We start from the raw sequence: 27,464 nt of genomic DNA on the forward strand, positions 1-27,464 counted from the left end.
AGCTATAAACCCTACATCTAATGCTCACTGAAATCAGTGGACAGTCTTTTGGAGGAATATAGAAAAAATGAATGCAATTAATGCAGCTAAAGACCATTTTTCTTACTTAGAAAAATAATGCTGTTGGCTTCAAACAAACTAATCGGATGGCTGCAGCAGGCGGGATTTGGCCCATCACTGCTGGACAGACCTAGGGACCAGCATGGCATCTGAGATCTAACGTGCTTTTCCCTGCCTACACATTGAATTTGCTGAAGTTTTGGCACTCCCTTCAATCATGTCCAGTACACTTTACATTGTGGAGAAGCTAAATGCACCCTCCCATTTTAAAGGAACTTTGGATTCCTCTCCATCTGCCTAGATAATGAAAACAAGATCCTCAGGTACTACATTTCAGAAATCAGATAATTAACTGAAATCATATATTTCAAGGATTAGACTCTCTCTGATTGAATTTATATAGGGTATTTTGCTGGGAGACTGACCCAGATTCCATACATTTTTTTAATTACTGGAAAATCACTTCAGCCAATTCTCCCATTATGGACGACATATTTCATCGTTGTTCAATATTAAATCATAAAGGGAAGAAAAAAATGAATAGTGAGGTGTAGGAGTTAGCATTTCAATTCCCTGCACTGATGGAAGAATTCTACTGGATGCTTATACCTAGTCTTTATACGCAATTAGTCTGATGGGTCACTGAATTGCCTTTAGATTACTAGGTCCCAAATTCAAAAGTATTTCTTCTATTATTATTACTTTAAAATTCAATCTCCTATTTTTTTAACAAAGGTGCAAGTCAAAATAGAGTTTTATAATATGTTATAATATGTTTTCCCTGGCGCTCTGCCTGCAGTTGTTTGGATAGCTGGCAGCATGTGGTATCTGACAGTGCAGGAAGAGTGTGGATAGTTTGCCATTCCTGTGGGGATCTATCTTGGGTAATAAATTTGGACGGGATGTCTGTTAGTAGAGTGTGTCAAACCTGTGCCAAAAGCACTTTTGGATGTATAATAACAATAATAAATGAGTGTTGCACAGCATTAGTAGAGGAATTCTAATACAAGTTGTCCATCATTTCACAGTAAGTTCTTTACCATGTTACTGAATTTATGTCTCATAATAAATTAACCATATCAAGTACTTCATCCCATAGGTTCAGAAAAATAAACATACATTAGTCTGGGTAACTTCCATGCCAACAAAACAATGCCCACATCCCTGCACATTCCTTTAGCCTACAACTCAAACAAACACAAGTCTAAAAGCCAAATTCATGGCTGGGGCAGGAGGGCACATTCAAGCACAACCCAACAGAGCCGGGCACGCTCGCACCAGCCGTCAGCCTCCTGCCAGACTGAAGGTCTGCAGAAATCCTCAATAATATATAAAAGTTTCTTCCATGTTACACTATACTGAGTCTGTACCAGCCAATGTAAAAGGGCTTATCTTTATGTAGTTTTCCAGTCTGATGCAGAAATGTAGACAATAAATCTCAGTAGGGAAAATATGACTTAATTGCTATAAGAATCATGCCAACCCTTTACAGTACAGCAGTCAGTGTTTATAAAACAGCAACTACCGTTCCAAGCAAACAAGCACATAAGAAATGCTGTGTGTTTAGTGAAAGTCTTCCTAAACATAAGAATAGGTAAATATCCAAAAGGATTTTTGCACCTTCAAGTTCTGAGAGCATTTGCAAGAAGAGGTGTTTTGGTATGATCGGAATTTCTGAAGATGCTGAGGTATAGTACCCATGATGGCACCACCATGATGATCATTATTACCCAAGGAGGTGCACGTGGCAGCCCAAACATTTGTTATGCTCAAGGAAAATTTAGACCATAATCTGCAGGGGCAAGAGTCAAAAAGAACTGGGAAAACAGAAAGTCACAAAAATCCAAACTTTGCAAATGAAAATACACATTAGTTTTAGCTGCTTTTTAAAGAACACTTAAAGAATTTGCTCTTTGATAAAGATGGACAGTTCTGAACAGGCTCTTATACCCATGATTAAAGCAAGATATGGTTAGTAATCTATGATTCAACTTTCACCCTAAAGCTTTCCTATCATCCGGTCTACAGACATGAGATTTCACAACATTAGGTTTGAAAATGCTGGACAAAGCTCAGGAACCAAACACTAGTCCAATGTCAAGAAACATCAAGAACTCATCCTTTTGAAGCCAATAGAAGCTACAGGTGAGCCCGCTTGCCAAAAAGCCTATTTTTTAAGCTGCTTCAATATGGTTAGGAAAATGCTCATGTTTGGGCAGTGACTTGCAGGCACTGACTACCCAGGGGTGGCCTGAGGGGTGCATACAGGAATGCGAATCTGCTGCATCAGAAATGCAACATGTGCTGTCTTCTGCCAAGAGGTGTGTCTTCTGGAGGTATAAGACAGCAAATAACAGCACAGGATGGCAGGTCTAAGATGCTATAATTCATACAGTAACATGGCCTATGGACAGCAAAGTTATCTGGAATCTCCGTTGTGCTGTGTAGAGCAACACATTTTTCCCAACCTGAAGCACCCAAGAAGGGAATTCCTTTCCCTTTCATTCACAGTGTTTCAAAAACACTATACATGGCCTCTGAGGAAGACTCACTGCCAGCAGCTCCACACGGTGTCTAAGACAGGCTGTAACTCTCCTCCACCCCGATAAGAGCAGATACCTTCTGAGAGAGACTGCACACTGCAGCTCTCTGAATGGAGCAGCAGGTAGGCACTGAGCCAGGGTGCAGCTGTGATTGATGTGCACTTTGTGTGCTTTGTGGCTCCCTCTATGATATTTCTAAAGGAAAAACTTTGGCAGAGTGACTGGCACATCAGTTGTGCAGTTTCCTTCACCAGCAACAGGAGCTGCATAGCTCAGCTCTTTCAGACCCACTGAAGCAACACATCATGGGGCACAGTGATCCTCAGGCAAGATGGTGCCAGCACCCGGGCTTGGGTTAGCAAACACTATATTTCAGGATAACAGCTCAGCACCACATAATTTCTATTTGCATAGGTGCTTTTCTTCATTAATTTATTGCACCAAGGAGGTGACAGTGAGGGTCACACCGCAGCAAATGGCACCAATCCCAGTGAGAAAGGCAGAGCTGGGACCTCCCTCAGCAGCTCACGCAGCAAAGCGTCATGCACGGCAAGTTCAAAGGGGCTGACATTGAGCAGAGGGAAACTACGGCTGCCATTAACAGCCACCCAGTAGCCACCAGCAGCAGGAACCCACTGGCCAAAACACCACCACAGCCACTCAGGGAGCAAAATAGTCACAACTTTCACGTAACCCTGATTTTATTCTAGGAGAATGCATCTCCCAGGTCTGCAATTGGGGCAGCACAGTTTTATGCTGCATCCTACTACAGGGAAATGAGAAAAACATAGTTAAGCTCTATGCTATCAATCGTGTTTGGTTTTGTTATTGAGGCTAGAAAACATCCTTTCTCTTCCAGTAGGAGTAAATGTACTTCAGCAGTTAAGATATTGGTTCAGCAAACCAAGATGGAATAATTTTATTTCAATAAATGGTATTTTCCAACAGTTCCAGAGGGATATTTGTATTTCTCATAATGGCTTAGGAGAGAAAAGTCAAAATGTTATACTATGAAAACACTCTCATTACCTTTACTTACAAATACTGTCATTTTAATTGACTTATAACTTCCACACTTTCCTGCAGAAAAAGCTACACATTTCTGAAATACATTTTTTTTTTAATGCTGAAGAACGAACAGCAGACATCTGAGCTAAAGTCACATTATTTCCACGTTTTCATCTGAGCACATACACTGGCTTATTGTGCCTTGAGGAGAGGTATGAAGCATAGAGTGCTTTGGCTCAGATGTTCCTGAGAACTCTTCTGGACATCTGTTACAGAGCTATTGGTGATAGCAGAGGATTGGTCTCACAGTAGTCCACCTCAGTTTCAAGGTTAATATTTTCCATAATCTATGTGACCAATTCCTTTCTGTAACTTTTGTGTTGTGACACCGATTTGAAGGGCCTCTGGTGATACCAACATCCACAGCAAGAGCAGGTTCTGTGGAAACCTGTCCCTCTCGGGTAGGAATACAGGTATCAGCAAAGCAAGATAAAGATTCCCCCAGCAAGCCCTGTACAAGCTGTTTCAGGAAAACACAGTTTGTACAAAGAGCTCCCTCAACACTTGTGTTTCTGCTAGTGAGGGTCTCTGAGTGCTTCACACTCCTGACCACTTCACCTGTACCAACGCAGGCCAACAGGAGAAACCCAGTCTTTCCTCTATTTTTTCTCTCTAAAACAGCTGTGGAAAAATAAGTCCCCCAAAATCCTACTACATCAAATCACCCAAGCATTTTGTGAAGGAAGAGAAGGTCAGAGAGCTCTTTGCAGTCCCTCCAGGGCTGATGCAGCACAAGCCCTCCTGTTACTGCCAACACTCCATCTCTCACTCGGCTCTGGTGAGACCAACATCTAATTGGCCCGTGCAGCCAACTGCTTGCTTGGGGTGCAGAGCCACCTCATCAACAGGACAGCTGCAGACCCAAACAGCTATGTGGTAGGTGCCTCTAATTAATTCTGTATCCACATGCATAAGCACTTTTTCATTCAAGTCCCTGGTAGTTTGTTTTTCCAGTCATAAACAGAATTATGTTCTTGGGCTTGTGTCCATTTTGGTCTCTAGTTCTCTCCAGTTCCAGTTCTCAGGGCACCCGCATGCCCACTGACAATGTGAAATGGAAAAACCTAAGCCTTACTTCATAAATTTAAAGCCTGTAGAGGCCACCTAATAGCATTACAATTTTCTTAACATAATTAAATTTGTGTACGTGCAACTCTTAAAAACTCTGATCTTCCTGACAACCAGAGCTGATGTGTTTTGATTCTGCTTTTATTGTGTATACTAGCTTCTATTAGTACCATCATAATAATATATGCAGAACAATTAATTCATGAAATAAAAGCTTTTCTTCCTTTTTAAAAGGCACTCAATGTAAGCTGTAAACATCACAAACACACTCATTCAGACTGATTCAAAGTTCTTAGCTGGGGCTGAGAGGCACAAGATGAAATGTCTGCAAATGATGATGGATGGCTTTAGGCATGATTGCTCAAATTTGCACTGGGAACACTCCTAGCACCTTACTAGGGTACAGCAAGCTGAAAACCACCAGTAATCATCCCAGATAGGTATAATGCCTTGAAAGATCTTGGAGTTTTTCTTAGTGCAGCACCTGGTGTTAACAGGAATATTAAAAGTCACCTCTTCCCAAAGCCACTAGTCCTTTGCATCATTTAAGCATTCAGAATAACCTTAAGAAAATCTTGGTATTGTTCTTCAAGTGTCTCAGCATGTAGTGTCACAATGTCTCTAATTGTGGTCAAACTTGCTGTATTTTAAGGAATATTCAACATAACAAATATTGTGAACATAAGTGGGTTTTGTCTACATGTAATCAGAAATATGGTTTCCAGAAATACGCTTTCCAGAGATACTTAATAAACTTGATCACTTTAGCCAGAGATCAGAAAGGTACGTAAGAATAAGTATAACTTCAAGCATATGTGCTTCACCCTGACTACAGCTGGGCAAGTCATATATTTAAGTTAAGTACATACTTAAAGGCTTCATGGAAACATGAGTTTAATGCATGAGAGTTTGCAGTTGGGGTTTGTTTAGGTTTTTTTACTTCTCCTGTTTGGACTGATTTCTTCAGCACTTCTATCATTTTTGACTGATTATTACCCAATTTACTTTTAATTTAACTTCATACGTACCATATTTCCTTTCAGACAGAACACTTACTTTCTGTTTAATAGATTTCTGTCTTGAAATATTGACCTATTTACCACTGGAAAGAAGTAAAATATAGGCGCTCGTATAATGCCTACTGAAATCGGTCTCGAACAGGTGCGGGATCTGACACACATAGAAGCCAGTAAAATGCAAATGGTATTTAGTTATTGAGGCAAATGGCAAGCTTTAAAGCACCACCTGTGTATATTTTGCAACATATCATGAAAGTGGTGAGAACCGTCCTCATTTATTCATGCATTAACTTGTGACATTTGGCTCAGAACAAAAAGCTGTAGAAAAGGGTAAGTTATGAGATGTCAAGGAAAAATGATATGTCACACTGTAAGATGGTGCACTTTATATTTTACTGTTCACTTCAGTGTTATTCTCAGCCCTGTAGCAAGGAATGGGTCTGCATTGGGGGGAAGGACAGGTCATTTTCCTTATGCACTGAGAGAGCCCAGAGCTGACTTTCCCCTCCTCTCTGTTAGATCAACACAAAACCAATTGCCTTTTTCTTCTCTAATTTCTGCAATGCAAGCTTTTCTATCTACCATCTCCCCCCAGGAAACTCAGCAACAGAGCAATCCAGTCCCTCCGAGAGGTCAGCACCAGGCAACCCGCACCCAAAACACTACACGAGGTCTGTGATCAGCGAGGCGGGACCAGGGACATTTGATCCCAGCCACTGGCAGACTGTCCCCACCTCGCGCTGACATTAATGCCACAAACTGCCAGAGAGACAAACAAATCATCTCCCATGTCAGCATTTTATATAAAGTTGACTTTTATTTACTTATTATGTATTTAGGTTGTTTTAATAGCTACAGAGGCATATTACCATAAGAAATTGCAATGCTGCTTTGCTATTTACTTCAATATATTTACCAGTAAAATCTGACAGCTGACAGCTTGTGAATGTGATGGTAATGTAATCATTACATTGATGCTGGATAGAACACAACTTTCTGAAATCGTGTGATAATATTTTCAGACTTAAATGATGGTTTAGGAATAAAGACATAAGTATTTGTTTATGAGCAATCTATCTTGAATATGTTCATTAGTAATATTCCTGAAGGCTTCCAGTAAAAGTTATTTGAGATTAATTAGAATAGAAACAACTAATTTGTCTGCCCGAGAAGTTATCACATAAACCCTGACTTGAAATAGCACCTCTAATAAAACAAATATAAACCTGCCACAAAGATGTGAACATGCTGTCCCAAAAGGCACAACCACTTAACTTGTGTAATTGTCAGTACAGTCAAGAAAAGCTGTTCTAAGATTCGTTTTTCAACACCGGATTATACAGCATGTCCAAACAGAGCAAATTAAATTAGGCTACGTCTAAATTAGACTTCTTCCAATGGCAAGATTACTTTACATCAACAGAAACATTGATCTGCATCAGCAACATCTACTAAAGATGACAGCAGAGCCAAGAGGATAATTTAGAAAGCCACTCTTAGACCTGATCCAACTTCCCTCATCTTTAAAATAAGACCACACACAACTCACTCTCATTGAATTCAAAGGACACCAAACAACCCCGTTGTTCTTGTAATAGTAGGATGTTTTCATGAAAAAATTGCCTATTATAGTCCACTCTGTTCGACTCATCTCTTCTTGACATAAGCCAAATCTCTCTATTACTGCATTTATTTAGAGTACTTGAGCAGAACTTTATCATCTAAAAACATCTCCAGAGTCTCAGCATCATAAACTCTAGCATGAAGAGATCAGTGTCAGTTCATACACTTATTGTTAAAACATTTTAACAAAAAGAAAAGCCTTTAAAGGTCTCTGCTCTTCAGCTTATTTTAGGATATAAAAGATGACCCAAAAGGTTTTAATTTGAACATTTCCCTGCTCCATCTTTTCAAGACCTCTTTGTATATCATGTAGCAAGAGTAGGGAGCAGGGGAGAGAGGTGGGAAAGCACTTTTCCCCAAGGGACCCTCCAAGTCTCTTTTAAAGATGTGCTTCTGAAAGCTGCATCTGCAGCTTCCATCGACTCCACCAGCAATATGAGACTGGCAGCCAAGATGACTGAGAATCTTTATCTTGTTGGAGGAACTACTGAACCTGCTCGTGTTTTGTGTACCTACCCACCCACCATTGTTCCAGTAAGTCATTAAGACATCGGCTGCTGCACTTGGACAGACCATATTGGATCTTTTTCCTCTGTCTGCACTGTCCAACAGCCCAACTCCGCACAGGGTGTTTATAGGTGCTTTTGTGAGGACATCTAAACTGCACCTTAACTCAGTAAGCAAACTGCAATCAATGAAAGTTCATTTTTTCCTGGGTTAATGGAAGCTGTACACACAAGTTTTGTTCTGGTTTTCTGGTAAGGTGCTGGAGGTGAACTGCGTTGCATGGACTTATGTCTCATCAGGCAGTACACAAAAGCAAGACAACAGGTAAACAAGCCACAGGAATCATGCCCTGTTTTCTTTAAAATTAATGAGTTTTTTGTTGTTTTAAGCTTCATCTGACTAACATCTGCTTTCTTGTGTCCCTCTTCTATAAAGAACACAGGTGAGAAGGTCAGCTGCTCACAGTTAATGAAACAGCTGACTGACTGCTAAGTATTATGTAAACGGTGCTAATGCCCAAACAACCTTGTAACATTGTTCTTGGCACCATGAAGCCCCCCAAAAAGGCAGATCCCTCCCCAGCAGATGTGTCACAGGTGAACGTAACAAACAGGCTGGGAGCTAAAATGGCAAAGCATTCAAAAGAGCATGTTTTGCATATATGAGAAAGGCACAAATGTTTTGTATACTGAATATTACTGAATATCCACCAGGGATCAGTAGATTGCTGTAAGCTGAAAATATAATGAAAAATGAGTTTGCAGTAAATTATTTGTGTCTCTTCCACTAGCAAAAATCTTCTTTTTATTAAGTACAGAGCTTCATTATGCATCTAGGTAATTGCCTGGATAAATCTGGGACAAACAGAAAAGTTAAGACCTATTGGAAAGTTAATTTGAACATTCAGTGACAGCTCAGAAATATGTTCTCCAGTTTTTGAAACAGAGGTTTCTTCAAGTAGATGAAAATCCCTCTTCATTGAAAAATAGGTCAAAAATCATCCAGGAGAAGCAGAACTGAACAAAAGGTCAATCTTTACTCAGTTCTGTCACCCCTGTTTCGTATCATAAAGAGGTGGCATAATGTGTGAAAAGAAAGACATCAGAAATCTGCCATAAGAGCAGCCCAGAGATGTGCAGTCCCCGCTCAACAGAGTCGGGTGTTGCTGCGTTCCAGACTGCAAACACAACCATCAAATGCACAGCGGTGCTTTCTCCCCAACTTTCCATATTGCCAGGGATAAATAACAATCAATTAGCAGTGTCAAAATCAATCATTGTGGGAAAGTAATGCTGTATAACTCTGAGACTCATGTACAAGAAAATTTAAACTACTATTGTATTGTTATAAAAATGTTCATTATATTATTAATGAGACGATGGCTGAACCACTTAGCATAGAAAGTTGACATGCAGGTGAAAAGGGGGGACTGTTGTCAATAGTTAATTGTGCATATTTGGGAGATGGATTATGAAAAAATCCGGGGGAGAAGAATAAGATAAAAATCAAACTACAAAAGCATGATCAGAAAGTGAAAATGGCGCTGGCCTGTAGATAAACCAAGAAAAACAAATCAAACATTCTTCTGTGCTATGGAAAAGATATTCAAAGTGAACAAAAATATATATCGTCTCAAGAACTAACTGAAACCAAGTGAATTCTCAGCAGATTTCTTCTAAGAGAAAATACAGCACTTCCTGACTTAGAGAACAGTATTTGAAAGGACAATTAAAGCAGCTCACGATGAGAAGTTCTATACAAATACAAAGATATTAGACTGATAAATAATGTGCTCGTGGAGATGTGTCTTATTTTCTGTGGAATCTATAAATTTTCCACTCATTTGTCATCTTATTTTGTTTCAAGAAGTTACATTTGTAATAATTTTATTAAGCACATTCAGAAAAATACCTTCTCTGCAAAAGGAACAATGCATCACACTGCATCTCACGGGCTACAGGAAAACTATTTTCAGGTACAAAAACATATCCTGTGAAACATTTTCCCATCAGGTTATTGGCATAAGTACATCAAAAAGGGGAAGAAAATGCAGGTTTGGGACATGGATCAGAAAATAACTTAAGCACCTCCTTAACTGTGTTTCTGAATTGGGATCTTAAGTTTAACTTTGTTGTTATTGTTGAAGAAATTGCACACTGTTGTGGGACCTATGTAAAGCACACCAAGATTCATTCTGGTTTTAAGACAACTTTTGCTTCTGCAAATTGAAACACAGGGTGTTACTGGTGACAAATCTCTTGATGATTTAAGTTAACTCTTCTGTAACCATGAGATGCCTCTTTCTCCAAAGAGACACAGGAGAGCCTTGGGGCAGGATTACTACTGGTCAGAGCAAGTTTTAGCAGAGTAATGTGAGGTCCTGATTCAGAACCTCTATGCAAATGAGTCAATAAAGTGAATTAATCCGTAAAAGAGCAAGAGCAAGAACAGTGTGTCCCCCATTCTAACAGTTGTGGAAACCAGCACAGGAGTCAGAGTACATGACTGCTTTCTTCTGCAAAGGCGGGATTTGCACAGACCCATTAAGGAAGGCAGCCTGGGAACCTGCAAAGGAAGAATGAGAGAGCATAGAAGATTAGCAAACGGGCCCAGAGCTCTTTGGCAGAAAAGATACCATTTTCTCCAGCCCTGCAGAAGGAATATTTTCCCTTTGGTTTAAAGGCTTCAAAGCCTTGATATTTGTAATACCTAACCCCTTAAGATCACCTAACTGTCATTCTTCCTCCTGTAACCTCTGCATATTCGCATGGGCTCTTTGACGTCTCTCCAAAAAGGGCTGAGGACCAGATGTGTGGGCTGGCAGGGGGAGGCCAGCTGTACAGGGATTACCCTGGATTACAGCTGCACTCCTTGAAGGCAGATCTTTGGCTACTAACCTGCACTGTGGGGCTGGACTCAACCTGCCAGGGACACGCGCCCAGTAATTTCCCAGAGGAACTTCACAGATTGCCCTATCCTCAGCCTGGGTGTCCATTGCAGCAGTGACTGCTCTTCCTGGCCACCCAAGTATCTAATGGTGCTCTATCAGGCTGTAGCTGAAATCTCAAAATACACATGCTTTTTAAACACAACTGTGTTTTAATTCCTTTTAGCTCTACAGACAGCACACAGCTGTTTTGAGCTAATGGACGTTACTTCTATTGTAAGATTGCTTGAAAATATAACAGATCATTTAATGGCAAATGAACAAATACATTTTTATCAACCTCTGAAATGAGTCATTTATCTTCTGGGCTATGTACTGAATCATGACACCAAGTGATAAGTTTTATCTCTTTTACTGTCAAACTCAATCTCAGTCAAGCCCTAAATTGCTGAAAATACAAGTGAAGACCGAGCTTTACTCCCGAGTGAAAATATAAGAGAGGCTGGCTAGCTGGCCTTTCCCTAAGTGGCTTTAATCTCTGGGAGGTTTGGCTTAAATGAAAACGTATGGCTATGTCATCCTCCAACACTAAAGCACGAGACCCCAGCACAATTCCATGGACCGGGAAGGTTATCAGTGAGCAGAGCGCCTGTCTCCCCTTTCTGCCTTCACCTCCTTTATTTTCCTCGAAAAAACATTAAGCATTCTCTAGTCACCCAATCCCACATTGTTATTCAGTTAAACACATAAATTTCCTTTTATTACCTCTTTTAAACAAATCCAACTTTCCATCATACTGTACAATTAAAACTTAATTTTGTGTTAATCCTTGATAGATGATACCTAATATAAAGGCTGACCCCTTGGAATAGGCTAACATTTAAGGCTTTGATGAAAACCAAGCACTTATGCCCTATAAAGTAATGGCAGTAATATCTTCACTTAACTCATGGATAGCTGGCTCATTGAAAAGACAACATGTCACAAAACTCAATCATTTCCTTTTGAATTGCTTCAGAAAGACCATGGAAGTTTGATGATGACAAAGGTACCCTATACTGACATCCTAAAAATGACACTGCACACAAAAATAGAAGCAACACAGCAAACATACTTTTTAGGTATGGGGCACAACTCCTGATGCTAGCCATCTCAGGAAAGATTCTTCAGCAATGTGAAACTGAATTTAAACTCCCATGGTAATCTACAAAAATTCCTCTATGTCTATTTAAAATAAATAAATTTTTCAAAAATCGAAGACCACTTACATGGAAGTAAGAGCCTGTGGCAGAAAAGGAAGTGAAAGAAGATTTATGGCAGGCTAATTTCATTTGAAATAACCTGGTTTCAGCCAGCCGAAGAAAACAGAACCCAGAGGAAATTTAGAGGAAATAACCTTTAGGTCAATTTGATATCTGTTTCACTATGTGTGAAGAAACATCTTTCACAAACTCTGGACCCTCTAGTCATGGGAGAACTGATAATCAAAAGTAATGTGGAGGAGAAATTGTTGACTGTCATCGCCAACAAGAAGGGACGGTCATGGCTGCCACAACAAACCTGCAGCCGTGGCACTGCCTGGCCAGCCGCTACCCCCGGGCTGCAGGAGCAGGTGAGCGGGTGGGCACTGGGCTGTGCCCCGGGCAGGGGGCTGGGGGCCATCGCACGGGCACCGTGTCTCCAGCAGCATCCCTGCCCTGCCAGCTCTGCACCCCAACTCACCTCCTCACCTGGGGCAGCTTTCCCTGCCCTCACTCTCCTCCCAGCCAGGCCAAGCCTGAATCGACCCCTTGCCTCACCGAATGTGATGCTTTAACACCAGCCTGGCAAGCAGCTGCTGCCGAGCACAGACCCAAACTGCCCATTTGTGAGAATCCCCAGGTTTGGTGCTGCCGGAGGCTGGCTGAGGGGTGGGATGGGGGGATTGGTTTTTAAGGGACAGAATCGCTGACTTTTCCATCTTTGATCGACCCTATACTCCGCATATAGACCTGCTTTTGGAAGGATGAGGGTTCCTTAAAGATTCTGATCAATGCAAGAATAGAAGAATCCAGGCATAAATGTTTTATTTTAATAAGTCACAATTTTAAATTAAGAACATTGCTGCTTGTTTTCCTCCTAAGGATTACAGAAGTGCTTGGACATGATCTAGAGTCCAAAATATCTTCCAATGACATTTTTTCTGTGTGTTCCTTTATTTGTAAAATAAGAAGTAAATAACTTATCTGATCCTTCTGCCAACAACACCAGAAGAGAAACATTCTCCTGCTAATTTGTTTGTTTTTATCTTCCTGTAGTTTCTACAGAAACCAATGTCACCTGTGATCTATCTCTGTTCTAAACTCTTGTGACAGTCTGTTTTGCATTTTTTGCCATAACTTTCCACACAAAATTGATCTGTCATGAATAATAGAAGTGCCACCACATTATGTAACTCCATTTCATAACACGTGATTCAATATCAAGAAAGTTGGCTTTCTAAAAAATCCATACCATTTTAAAATGGCAAACACATTTTCAACCTGGATTTTGAGTGCTGCATAAACCATTGCAAAACTTCTGATTAACTAAATGGACAAGAAATGTGGGTCCACACCAATGGGGAAATGGTGGAATGCAGGAAAACAAAACAAACCATCAAGCAACCCTGTGCAGGAAACAACAACAGGTAACATAAAGAAAAAGAAAGCAAGAACATTCCACAAACTTCTAATGAGAAACACTTTTACAGTCATGCACTTAGATTATGTAAAGTAGCTCTAATTATTGATCTCAGTTACGTACCATGTAATTTTCAATTTTACCTACTTTGTAAGTACTGCTTCATAAAGAGGAAGTAGAGTAGAAGCTATTTTAAGTCTAACTATTTTAGGGGAGGAAAGACAGAATGAACATCTGAAGTAAGCTGTCAGGTTCTGCATGCTTAAAAATAACTGTGGGCCAAATTCTCCACTCATCACATGCTGCAGAACTTCATTCTTTCTAAACATCCCGTTTCATTAAGTCTGCACTAATCGCGAGCCATCCATTGAATAAAGGACTTCAGACTCGAGCATTGAAATTTCATTTCAGGTGATGCCAAAATGTCTGTCCTGAAAGCCTTTATTCAAATATAATTTAATCTTTATAGTAGCTGCTTTGAGGAGAGATATGGGTAGGACGCGCTTGTTCCACAGCCTTGCCTTAACTGGATTTTTTTCTTTTTTTGCATGAGGGAATTCCAAGCCGTATTTGCCTCCTGTTGGGAAATTCCTAATCCTGTGTAAACATCTTTGTCCCAGGGTCAGATTTTTCCTTCTGTAAGTATCCCAAATGCACCACGATTGGGATGGGACAAGGGAAATGGGACTGCTCATTCTTCCCTTTAAGAACAAATTCAAGAGCAAGATCTGGGGGTTTCACAGGATCAGAGCTGCTGGGAAAATCCAGAGAGCAGGAATCCCACTGCACAATCCACACCAGATGACAGCTGCAGTCCCTGTCCAGCCTGTCTTCCTGATCCCAGTAACCTCGATTTCTTTCCTCCACAATTGTCTACAGAGCATCCTTCCAGAAGATGTGCAGCTGAATATATTCTGGCAGGAGGAATTGATCATGGTTAGTCTGTTAAACTACTAAAGAGTGATGAGGCTCACTCTTCCTTTTCCTCTTCTAATTGCTTTTTTTAGAAGAAGAAAAATAAAGCAAGAAAAAGAGAGAGAGACCTGTTTGGTCATCTGAGAAGAGGCCCCTACCTTAGGAGGAGTTTCCAAGATCTGGATAATACATTGCATGGACCCCCTCTACAACTGAATAAAATTACTGAAAACTCACTCCTGCTATTTTTTTGTTTAAAGAGCTGGGGTTGGCACGTTTTCTGCTCCAGAGCCCATTCTGAAGCAGCACCGTACTTCCCCCATGAAATATCATGAAGCCCGAGGCATCTCAGCTACTCTGGAGTGCCTTCCTACTTCTAGTCCCGAGCTGAGAAAAGCTGCACCAGTGTTTGTGCAAATCAGGCTAATCACTGCAAACACATGTTACAAACAGTTGATTCTGCAGGTTCTAGTTAGCAGAGACATGACAGAAAAAGTTTTAAGTGGCATAGTAGGAGATGAATGCTCAGCTTAAAAATTTTGTTTTACTGTTTCTTTACAATTCTCTTTTATAACATCAACAACCCTACTCCAAACCAAACACAAGTTTTACTTCTCCTGTGCGATGCAGAAGCAGCTGGTCTGCGTTTCTTTGATGAGCTCTCACCACCCCTGGACCTCTAACCCTTTCTGCCTGTTTTCCTTCTCTGCAGCAATCAGAGGAAGATGGTTTTCAGCAGCCCTGTTACTCAGCCCCAGGGCTCGCCTCCTGACTTCGCTCACTGCACGGGCAACATCTGCCATCTGAATATTCCCATACACAGTTTTGAACTCAATTTCACCATTCACTTACCACATCTATTCTTACAGGTCAGGCACAGAAAAACTACCTACCTCCCTCCCCACAGCAGGCAGTACTGTGTTCAGTCCCAGGAATCACACGTGTGAATTATGCATACCAATGGGCATGTATTTTGGCACAGCAGTTTAAAAAGTCAAACCAAGCATGTAGAGCCTAAGGTCATTGCTGTTGTAAAGCAAGCTTCAAAGATACCCATCAAAAGTCACAGAATAAACAGCAATGGAACTTGTCCTGCCTAAAGAAAAATGAAAGAACAATGATTAATATGTTGTAATGGACTTTTTCATCCTTATCGCTTCCAGACTGTGGAATGTTATTTCTGGCACAGAGATTCTTGGTCAAGTATGAAGAGTCATCGATTGGATAAAGTGCTTGATTTAGCCCATTTTTATTCTATTACAGAATGACAGAAAGAGGTTTTAGACAGGAATAAAATCAATAGGGGGAAAAAGTAGAACTTGGCAAAATAGCTGTAGCTGGAAATGAAAATTATGTATTTGTAGTGTTGAATTTTAGGATAAGGATTAATTTAAAAAAGAACTAGAAATCTACTGTCAGGCATCAAATAAGTATGATCAACAATATCTTAGCTTTTTAAAAGTGTCTTTTATCCTTATCCTCCCTCAAAAAATAGCCTTGCAAACTGATGCAAGCAGCTATGAGTTGGGCTGTCATACAATGGTTCCTTCACTGAAGTGCAACAGGAAGAATCTCTGCTGGTCACCCCATTCATCTTCTCACTATGACACCTGGGTCCCATGAGACCCAGCAGGTTTGCACTGCTCTCCTCCCTTCCCAGACAACAGGACATGGTACAAACCCCTCCACAGATGGAATGTGGAGAGGAGATTATCTTGACCTGGTAGAAGAGAGGGACAAGACAGGGAAGAGTTTCCCTTCATGTCTGCAAAATCACAGTAACACTCAACATGCTGAAGCCAGATTTCTGGTCATACATCTGAGGTGGCGAATATTCTCTTCCTCTTCAAAGGTTATTCATTGTTATTAATGTGAAATAATATTACAAGGTCCAGGTCAAAATTAGGGCCCCATAAAGCTATACACTCCACATATTATACCTTCAGTGGCTTTAAATGTTCAAAATGTATTTTTTAAGGAAATTAAATTAGAGCAGAGGTAGAAGTGCAACGTTAGCAGTTGCAATAGTCTAGGACACTTCTCACTATAATTTATTGAACAAAAACTCTCTATGAAACGTGTTCTATCCCAAGTGCTACTAATCTACACAGAGTTAACTGGCTGACCTCTGGTGCACAACACATGACAAATGTTTCTTGAGGCAGGATTTAAAGATGGAGATGATTCTGCCTTTTCAGATCACCAGAGGAAAGGCATTCCTTTCAGCATGGACAGATCAGCAAGAATCAAGTTAACTGGATATTCCTCCCACTGAAATACATGACGGGAAGATATAATCTCACCTGGAGCACCAGAAAGCAACCTGTCTTTAGAGAAAAGATAAGAGCAGTAAAAGTAATGTATTTCTGTTAAAGGAAGAATCACAGCCTGGTTATGGTGACTAGATTGCCATGGTCCCTGTGGTAGGCAGGGTTCACTGTCAAAGGGACCATGCTGCTTTGTCCCTGCAGCTTCTCCCTACTAAATGCAGGTGGTAAAACTGCACTGTGACCTCTGCAGGTTTTTCTCCCAGCACTCCCTGATGGGGGCTTTCTCCTACTTGTCTTCCCCAGCCGTTCACAGCCAACTGGGGCTGTAATGCTTTGGCACAGAACCAGCAAGGTAAACACTCTGCCAAACGTCAAGATCCTCAGAAAGAGTCAACACAGGCTTATTCTTCCTTCAGTTCTGTGATCAGAACTTCCACAGGGAGACTGATAAGGCAAGCGGACTGTTATTGTTAAATACAGCAAGTACACAAGGGGTAGATTAATCTCCGCTTTACTCCAGGGTAACTGATAGCCTGAGTCAAGTTAGAGAGATAGCAAAATGAGTTTCTTTCTTTGCTTAATGTTACATTAAGTTTCTTGTTCATCAGAACAGGAATGCAGCTCACAGGGGAAAAACCTACTTATGAATAACTTAAGGAAGAGGATATATGACAAGTGGTAAACTCACAGGAAAGGCTGGAGAGCACAAGTATCCCATCCATGGAAGACAGGAAGGTTTCTAGTGAATGCACAGAAAATTGCTCAAAACTGGAACCACTCTGAAGCAGAGACATATTTGAAGGTTACAAAGAACTGCTTTTGCCCTTTCTTCCAGGCTGCACCTTGAAGCACTGAGAACATTTCATTTTCCTCCATCTAGTTGTCTCCATTAATTGAATTTCTCCATACTCACAGTCCTCCGTCCTGAGAGCTCACTGGACAACCTTTTGCCCCCAGACACTTCCCTGGGTGACAGAGGACAGCTTAGAGGAGCCCTGCAGGTCCTCATAGGTGCAGGTGAGCAAGGCTCAGTCCCAGCTCTTTGCATGACAAAGACGTAGCCCTGGGATGCCATGGCTTGGTCTCTTTCAAATGCATTTGTTAGTGATTTTCTGCCAACCTCTTCTTCCCTGCACTTCTCTTTCCGATCTTTTGCAGCCTCTGTCCTCCAACCATCCTTTACAGGAGGCCAGGGAGCCCTGAAGGCGACAGTTTGCCCTGCCCCAGAAACTCCACAGGTAAATACCACCACTTTTTCCTGAGAGCAAGTAAGAGTCCATATCACGGGCTCTTTTCATTGTGCACCAAGGCCAGAGCCAAGGACAAACTGCTTCTTTGTAAAATGGAGACCCAGGGAAGAGGGGGGGAGAGGGTAAGTCAAGCTCTTATTGAAGTCAATGAGCAGGATCAAACCACTAATCTGGGTAAACAAAATACAGAAAATGACATTGATTGCAGATTGGCTTTAACAATGAATAATTGTGCTTTGATGTGCACGTAAATGTGATAAAAATCAAGGCAATATATTCAAAACAAAATAAAAGAAAAAATACAAAGGGATATTTTACAACTAGGTTCCATTACCATCTATCCTAACAAGATTAAGTAGTAATTGCTGTGTCAAGAAAAAATATGGTGGGTTCAGTGAACGAAAGATCATGATAGGATCCCATTTTATTACAGGCTCAGGTCTAGCTGGAGAGTGGTGATGGGATTTTTCCAACACTGCTCTAACAATTTTTTTTTTTTTTAATTTTTTATTTTCATTAGTATCAAAGGCCCTTCTCTGGAAATATGATTCTTAACACAAAAAAAGCATTCCTTTATAAACATAACTATAAGCCCTGCTGAAGCTAGCAGCAGGCACTTCATCCTTTCACTTTAGCACAAAAGTACCTTGAAATCAGTAGTGGATTTCAGCAAGCTTTTCCAGCCTCTTTTCTTTCTGAGGATGCAAGGTTTCTAGTAGTGATTTTTTTGTTGTTGTTGGTTGGTTTTGGTTGGTTGGTTTTTATTTTTAAGGTATTGCACTTGGTCATCTCAAAGTGCAAATTTCGGTACCATCTAACATTAATAAACATAGTAGTTTGCTAAAGTTATTTGAACTTGCATTGCCCTGAATGTGATACAGGTTTGTTTAGGCTCATAGGCCTCATGGAGTGTTTAAGAACAAGACACCAATATCACACTAGAATGCAACAAAAACTAAGAAATTACACTTTCAAGATGTCTTTGAAAGTTTCTGGCTTAATACTTTCTTGGACCTATAGGCCGAGTAGAAGGTGAACAAAGCACAACAGTTGAACTGATACATCTTCTATAGTAACAGTATACTGGATTTCTTCTTTATAACATTTCATTGCATTAAGATAAAAATAGCAAGTCTAGAATTAAATAGCAAGTAGAAGAAATTCACATTTCCTCCTTGATCTCTTTGTTACTGAAATCCTTTAGACAGGTGAAAAAATAAATTGTAACTCTCTGAGACACTTCCATGTAGAATAATCTATTCCACAGAAGGTTTGATGATAATATTAATGAGTGGTGATGTTACTTAAATCAGTAAAGTGAATGCATTTTGACACTAATGGAACACTCTCTCTAGAACATGGTGATGGACACTAGTTGTAAAGCTCACCTTAAGACACATTTTAACAGCCCATTTGTTTGAATCCTGCGTGTCAATACAGCGTCAGCCAATGCTAATGTAGAACATGTTACTACCAGTAGCTGGTTTCAGGCAGCAGCAGCAGTTTGGAACAGAAAGACCTGAGGAAAACATAGAGTATTGAGCTGGTGCAAAAGAGGAAAATGCAGTTTAGGTTTGCTCTTTCTTATTTAAGGCATGAAAGCAAGTGAGTTTCGGTGGTAAAGGCAAATAGAAGAGGAGAGAAGCAGAGACTGCTTCTTTTGCTCTACTGGGTCAGCTGGCACTGATGAACTCACCTCCCTCCCTTTGTCCTGCTGGCTGCCTCTAAACAACAGTACTTGACAAATTATGTCAGCAAGTCAAATCTCATGCCTCATGCGTGAGGCTCCATCATTTGATCCAGTACAGCTGCTGCAGGTTTTGTTCCCATCTGCTCCTTGCTAAGGCTCCATGAGACAACAGGCTCTTCGTGGGCAGAAGCACCACTCTGCCAAGAGCCACCTTGTCTCATGGTGGTGAATCCCAGCATTTCTGGGCTATGAAATGCCAAATGAAAGAAAACTAGTCTCCTTATTTCTCATTGTGGTCCCTTCCTCATTGTGTGACCATGCCTGGTGTGTTGTGGGAACCCACCTGTGGAATTTTCCCCTCTGAGAAAAATAAGTATGAGTGGTCTGTCTCACTGTACCAACATCCATTTCAGGAGGTGTCGTATTAGCAGTGCTCCCTCTCATTCAATTAAAAAGCAAGAATTACAAACTGCTAAATTCACTCATCCCAGACTGTAAGGGAACAACAGGCAAGCTAAACACACAGATTATAATGGTGCCCTAGGTGCAATTTAAAACACAACAAATTAAAACAACTTGTCACTTATTTGTGTTAAGGTAGATATCACAGACAGACTGAAGAGACAATGCACCTCCAGTCAACAGTATGGTACAAGGTGGGTGAAATAGAGCTACCTGCCACAGTTGACACAACCAAGAACTGTAAATTGTTTGGGAAAAGGGAAACAAAACACCCTAAAGATTCAGGGTCATGACGATGACTGTAACAAAATAATGTATGTTTTTTGTTATCCTAAATATTCTTAGTTGCTTATATACTTTTTGCTAAGACACTTAGATGATTTTCTATTTTTATGCACTGGTAATTGGAGTTTATAATTTACATATTACAGTGCAGTAGAATCCAATTATAGCAAATCTACAGAGAGATTGTATTTATTTCAGGAGAAGATACTGAGGAACCACATCAACACATAGCAACATAATGACCTGCTCACTTTCTGGCTTTCATGCAAAACATTGTCATGATTAGGTTTCAGGCACTGCACGAGGATACTTAAGGACGAGCTATAAAACCATTCCACATCTGTGTTTGTTTTATTAGCAGAAACATTTCTGGGAAAAACAGGAAAGCAAATACTGATCCAGTGGCTAATTCTGGATAACTCTTTCATGTCACTAACTGCATTACCAAACACTACTTCTTGTAATCCTTTCTCCATCTCCTCCTTTCTCCATAAAATATACATTTCTTGTCATTTTCCCCATCAGTGCTGAAGTATAATTATAATTAATGTTAATTGCATAGGTTTTCCATGTAAACTCAGTTATGGAGAAGATAGTTTGTCTTTGGTAGATTGGCAGATAATATACAATAAGAATCTGAATAAAAAATAGAGAGTTCATATACCTTCTGGGACTGGCCAGGATGGAAAATAGCAAAATTATTTATTTATTTATTTACAGATAACCATTCAGTTTATTGATAAAATGATCACAAGTGACAATCATATTGATCTTAGTGGAGCTGCTCATATGCAGTTGGTGCTCCATACCACAGCTATTACTAGTGCTCGTCAAATCTCAGACCCTAAGCTCTGATTCTCACTGGACCAGTAACCGCAAGTCACCCTGTGTGAATAATGTTATGCAGGTATATTCAATGGGACTGTTAAGTCTGCTCTGAATTAAGATATGCTTAGCTGATTTTCTGATGGACTTTGTGTAAACTGAGATTACCAAAGCCACTCAGAAAATGTGGGGATGCAACACCCTTAATTCATTTCAGGCTAATGACCTGAATATTTCAAATCTTCCATTCCTCGTGAACCTGCTGTCTTCAGGAAAATATTTTCACACGCTACTGCTACATTTTTACATCTCTCTCATCCTTACACACACACACACAAAAAAAAAAGCTGGGATGATTGTTCTTTTGTCAGTCATTGTAACAAGCTTATGCTTGATTAATTAATAACCCCAGTAAAGGGTAATCAAGGAAGCATGCTACTCCCCCTCTTCTATCTGAAAATTGCAGTTCAGCATCGACTGACTGCAAAGCCAGATTGAACAATGACGCTTTGAAGTCAATAACTCTTTGCGCTCTATTCCAGAGTAGCAAAATTAATCATGCTACTCCTAAAAGCTCTGTTGTATCTTTAAAGTACCAGAAAACATATGGTATTGTGAGAAAAATTAGTGCTGTTTCTCTGTCTCTGCCTTTCAGCATCCTGATAAAATTAAGGTCCTGTAGCAAAAGGGAGCACCTGTGGCAGGATTCACTAGCACACTTGAACAGCTGTGTGCACTCCCACTTCATGTACTTTTCCCACTAAAATTGTGCATAACTGAAAGTGATGCAAATAACCATAAAGCTTGCATTCAGGGAGATTGTCATGTCTTCGTAGACAGATATATCTTCCTCTCTGAGACTGATGAGGAATGACTACAAAATAAAAATCTGATTCATTTCTATTACAAAAAAAAAAAAAAATCAAACCTGATGCTGCCAGCTAACCATTAACTGAAAAATAATGAGGGCTAATGAAATAGCAAGAGTCCAGGTCTTTCAGTGCTCAGACAGGTCTCTTAAGGGAACTGAAAATGAATTAGCCTGTGTTTGACAGCAGAAAAAAAAAAGGCACCTAAGACACTGGAAGGTGGGGATGAGGCTGTCAGAGAAGGAATAGAGAACAGATTGACAGACAGCCTTATATTGAAAAAAAAAAAAAAAAAGAGTAATTTAGGGGTTAGAGAATAACTCAGAATAATGTTATAACAGTTAAAATTTATTTTAGAAAAGTAGCACTAAGCAGACTTTTTTTATTCCAGCATTAGGACTACTCAGTGGCCCCGTATCACCATGAAGAGGGTCGGAACAGATGATCATAGTGGTCCCTTCTGGCCTGGAAATCTACGGCTTTATTAAAACCAGCCAGACCATACACTGCTGCAATTCTGTGTTCCCATGTAACTCAGTAAGGATTCTTCCTTTTCTGTGTTACATAAAGCTCATCCTACAGCGTTGTTAATAGCCCACTCCATCTATTTGCTGGTACATATGTAACACAACAGTCTAAACAGCTGGGCTTGGGGCTCTCAGCTGCTTAAAATAAAGGTCCAGCAAAGACTACGGAAACTGATACAAGGATCTGTGGGCTATAAGCCCTTAACCTCAGGATCCTCTGATGGTAGCCCTGCTTTGAGCAAGGGATTGGACTAGATGAGATCCAGAGGCCACTTGCACCTGCATTTTTCTAAATATCTCGACCAACATCTCTGCACAGGAGCAGATAAATGAAACATCATGCTTCTCTATTTCACGTGAAAGTGGTTTCACTCCCCACAGTCTTGCTTCTGCATTTATTCAAAACTGAACCAATCTGAACAGTTAAGGACCTATCCCCTAGGCAAAGTCTGGTCAAGATCTAAGGACAGCCAGAGCAACATGCCAGTCCTCCAGAAGGTGCCCCTTCCACTAGTCACGTTCAGAGCAGGTCTAAGGAATGAAGCCGTCACAAAACATATCTGCATCCTCACAGCTAAATTGAGGAGGTGTGGTCTAGACAATAGAGTAGTGAGGTGGATTGCAAACTGGCTTAAAGAGAGAAGCCAGAGAGTGGTGGTCAATGGTGCGGAGTCCAGTTGGAGGCCAGTATCTAGTGGAGTGCCTCAGGGGTCAGTACTGGGGCCAATATTATTCAATATATTCATTAATGATTTAGACGAGGGAATTGAGTGTACTATCGGCAAGTTTGCTGATGACACTAAGCTGGGAGGAGTGGCTGACACGCCAGAAGGCTGTGCTGCCATCCAGTGGGACCTGGACAGGCTGGAGAGTTGGGCGGGGGATAACCTGATGGAATTTAACAAGGAAAAGTGTAGAGTCCTGCATCTGGGCAGGAACAATCCCAAGCTCCAGTATAGGTTGGGGCATGACCTATTAGAGAGCAGTGTAGGGGAAAGGGACCTGGGGGTCCTGGTGGACAACAGGATGACCATGAGCCAGCACTGTGCCCTTGTGGCCAGGAAGGCTAATGGCATCCTTGGGTGTATTACAAGGGGGGTGGTCAGTAGATCGAGAGAGGTTCTCCTGCCCCTCTACTCCGCCCTGGTGAGACCCCATCTGGAATATTGTGTCCAGTTCTGGGCCCCTCAGTTCAAGAAGGACAGGGAACTGCTGGAGAGGGTCCAGTGTAGGGCAACAAAGATGATTAAGGGAGTGGAGCATCTCCCTTATGAAGAAAGGCTGAGGGAGCTGGGGCTCTTTAGTTTGGAGAAGAGGAGACTGAGGGGCGACCTTATTAATGTTTATAAATATATAAAGGGTGAGTGCCACGAGGATGGAGTCAGGCTCTTCTCAGTGGCAAACAATGATAGGACAAGGGGCAATGGGATCAAGCTGGAACACAAGAGGTTCCACTTAAATTTGAGAAAGAACTTCTTCTCAGTGAGGGTAACAGAGCACTGGAACAGGCTACCCAGGGAGGTTGTGGAGTCTCCTTCCCTGGAGACATTCAAAGCCCACCTGGACACCTTCCTGTGCGACCTCACCTAGGCGTTCCTGCTCCAGCAGGGGGATTGGACTAGATGATCTTTTGAGGTCCCTTCCAATCCCAAACATACTGTGATACTGTGATACTGTGATGTTTTTATTTTGCAAACAAAAGTGGTCAGAGGGGAAGTGGTATTACTGTCATCTGTAGTTTATACACCAGGTGAGTGGTTAGAGGGCTTGCAGGACTTTGATATTAAGCCAAGATCTCCCACTTCCTAGGAGAGCACCGTAATCCCTGAACAACAGGCTGAGAAAGCTTCATTCCCACCCTAGAGGCGTGGGACAATGCAGAAGAGATGGTGCAGTTTGTGGTGTCAGACAACAGGACCCTGCTACATCCTGCATGTCAACAGGGCCCTCAATTACTTGGGACAGAATCACATTTTGGTGCTTGGACTTGAATGGTAGGTGCAGAGGAAACAGGAACTGAGGCCAGGACACATGAAAAAACAATTCTGGTTGTTCTGGCTCTATAAGACATCTCATAAATCTCTGTCATTTCTAAGATATCTGACTCCAGGCAGGACAGCAAAACTCCAACAAACAGAAAAAGAAAGGATTCTAAGTCTACCTAACATGAAAAACACTAGGCAGCACCAGGTATTCTGGTGAGAGCAGGCTCTGTTTTGGATGGAGGTGCATGCAAGGAAGCGTAAGCGTTCAAATTAACAGATCCTTATTAGCACAGAGAAGCCATTTGAGAACAGATTGAGGCCTTGGAAGGATCAGCTCAGTATCTTTCAAGAAAAATAAATGGAGTACCAAACAACACAGCGCATACAAATCTCTTGGATGAGACCCGAGAAGACTAAGAAAGGCAGGTCCTTTCAGCTTAACCTCTTCCTGTATTTTTGATAAGCAAAGAAGATTACATTCATGTCTTTTGTTAGTAAAACATCCTCTCTCACTAATGGGGCTCATTCATGACTTTTTCAGTGCCTGCAAGACACTGTTTTTCAATGATGGGTATAGCATTTGCTCATAAAATGCCTTACAGTCAGTTTTACTAAGAAATGATGCAGACACACAAGGCTACTCCTTGTTTATCATTCACACCCCTATCAAAACCTATCTGTATCTGAGTCTCCGAATTCCTTGGGAACACCTGGGATCATTGAACAAAGCTCAGGAACCCTGTTGCAGCGTACAGGGAGCAAAAAAGAAAACTGAGTAGGTATAACCTTCTTTCAGAATTACTGCCCCGCATTATGGCTATTTCAGTAACTCCTTCACCCGTGGCAGTTTCATGCGTATTAGAAAGGTCATTCCAGTAAGCTCAGCACCTTTTATTCAGATTCATAGGTCAGGATGTCTTAGCTAATTGAGAGTCTGCCTGGATAATCTGCTTGAGTACTTTACTATGATTTTGTATAAAGCTATCAGATGTTGCTCCTGCAGAAGATTATTGCATAAAAAACTGAAATAAAAACCTAACTGTTCTGTTTAAGCACTTAGACACCTGCATGAGATTGCTATTGTATTTCCAATAGTTCTTGGAATTAGCTGATACTGCCATATCCTCTACTTGGGAGGTTCCAGCTGAGAGCCAGTGGGTATCCCATCTTGGCATGCACTGTGTTTCCAAGGTCCAAACGTGCAAGTGGAAAAGCTCTCCCCAACATGTGTTCCACTAAACCGGCAAGGTGATTTCAGTTTTTGATCTCTTCTCAACGCAAAAAACCCGATGATTTTTACAGAAAGACAAGACAGAGCAGATGACAGCACACAATTTGCCCTGTCCACACAGTGCTCCTAAGAGAGGTGCAGAAGGAGGATGGAAGCATTACAGTCATCCACATATGGGGCTGTTAGGACCAACATGTTTTCTAGAAACCATCACTTGCTATTTGTGCAATGCACTCATGCCTTCTCTACAAGGCTTGCAATAATTTCTGGAGCCAACAAGTTTGGAATGCATGGTGTATGAAAAAAAAAACAGGGAAAGAAAAAGGGAAGATAAGATGCAAAAGGATTAGCTTATCCCTGGTTTGCAGAAACAGTAGAAATTTCTGTGATATCTTGCATTCTCAGTCCCTGAAATTAAGGCTTGTAATCTTTTATTTGTCATCATACCTGGCACACGAAAACAGCAATTACTTTTAAGAGCATAAATTTGAATAGCAGCATCTGAGAAAGAGCAACATCTTGGGGTTTCCAAAACTCCTCTGAAGGAAGGACCTGAAGTACAAGCCAGCTCATGAAGATGAGGTGGACTGGCTTTCCCCAGAAGTGCTCTCTGCAGGGAATATCTACACACAGGGTACAGAACAGGCACCCCTGAGCTATTACTTCTCATCCCTGCTCCCCTCTTTTTGGAGTACAGCCATGTCTTGCCCTTTCCCAGAGAGTTTGCAGGATGCCAGTACAGACTCACAACAGTATTTCAGCCAGAATAGCACGTATGGCAGATTTAAAATTCACTGCCAGAAGGAGGAAAAATGCAAAAACCAGGATTATTCCAAGTCAGTAATTTTGTTTCATGGGTACGATTACTAATCACTGTGGGAGGCAGAGAACAGAATGAAAAAAAATCAGTTATTATGAGCCTGCAACATGTGGGCAGTTTCCACCTTCACAACCAGAGGGTGGCTATGCCAATAGCTGGTCGGGCATTTGAGTCAGCTGATATACAGTCTGAGGTTAAAAAATGTCAGCATCTGTACGTAAGCAATTCTCCTCTTCACTCTTGGCTGGGCATTTCCACCCCTGCATCATCCCCACAGCTGCCAGACTGCCACAGGTTTTGAAGCCCTTTGATGATGAAGTGCAGGGCAAGGTATTTTTAATCCAGATCATTCCCTTATGGGGTTCATCAGACAGCCCTGTAAACAGTAACATCAGTACAATCAAGGGGGATAAATAAGACAACTAAATTATTGTTCTGAGGGAAACAAATAAACAAAGAACAGTTACCAAGGAATAACTCTAGTTTCATGTGAGATAATTGCTGCTCAAATTTTTGATAAAATGTTTATGTTGAAATTTTTGAATGAATACTAAAGAAGTCTCTCTATAACAATTCCAGGTCATCACATTTGACATTATCACTGGGAAGCACACCCACCAAAACCAGAGCATGCATCTCCATAGCAAAACCACACCCAAGTTAGGGGTTAATTCTGAGGTACTTGTTTTCCCCTATAAAAATACCTTTGTTTTAATAGCAAGATAAAAGATTGTAAACAGTACAGCACAAATCTTCCATGCAGGAAAGAATCTATGCAAAATCTCAGGTAAAGTCTGCAAATAGCAGTTGTGTGCCTCAGAGACAAGTCCTGCTTGCTTTTACACAACAGCCTTATTGACAAAAGCAGGATTTCTACTGTGAGAAAAGGGGATTCCAGA

At 41.0% G+C, this 27,464-nt stretch overlaps 1 long non-coding RNA gene across 1 annotated transcript in view; it reads right to left on the reverse strand.

Moving 5' to 3' along the window:
* Window positions 1–7,975: 7,975 nt before the first annotated feature.
* Window positions 7,976–27,464, reverse strand: part of LOC139828628 (uncharacterized) — a 124,839-nt gene continuing 105,350 nt past the window's right edge. The window contains exon 3 of the long non-coding RNA XR_011740476.1: window positions 7,976–10,453. This is a non-coding gene — a long non-coding RNA (uncharacterized lncRNA). The remainder of the gene's footprint in view (window positions 10,454–27,464) is intronic.

The sequence above is a fragment of the Patagioenas fasciata genome, chromosome 9 (genome assembly GCF_037038585.1).
Source record: "Patagioenas fasciata isolate bPatFas1 chromosome 9, bPatFas1.hap1, whole genome shotgun sequence".
Taxonomy (NCBI): domain Eukaryota; kingdom Metazoa; phylum Chordata; class Aves; order Columbiformes; family Columbidae; genus Patagioenas; species Patagioenas fasciata.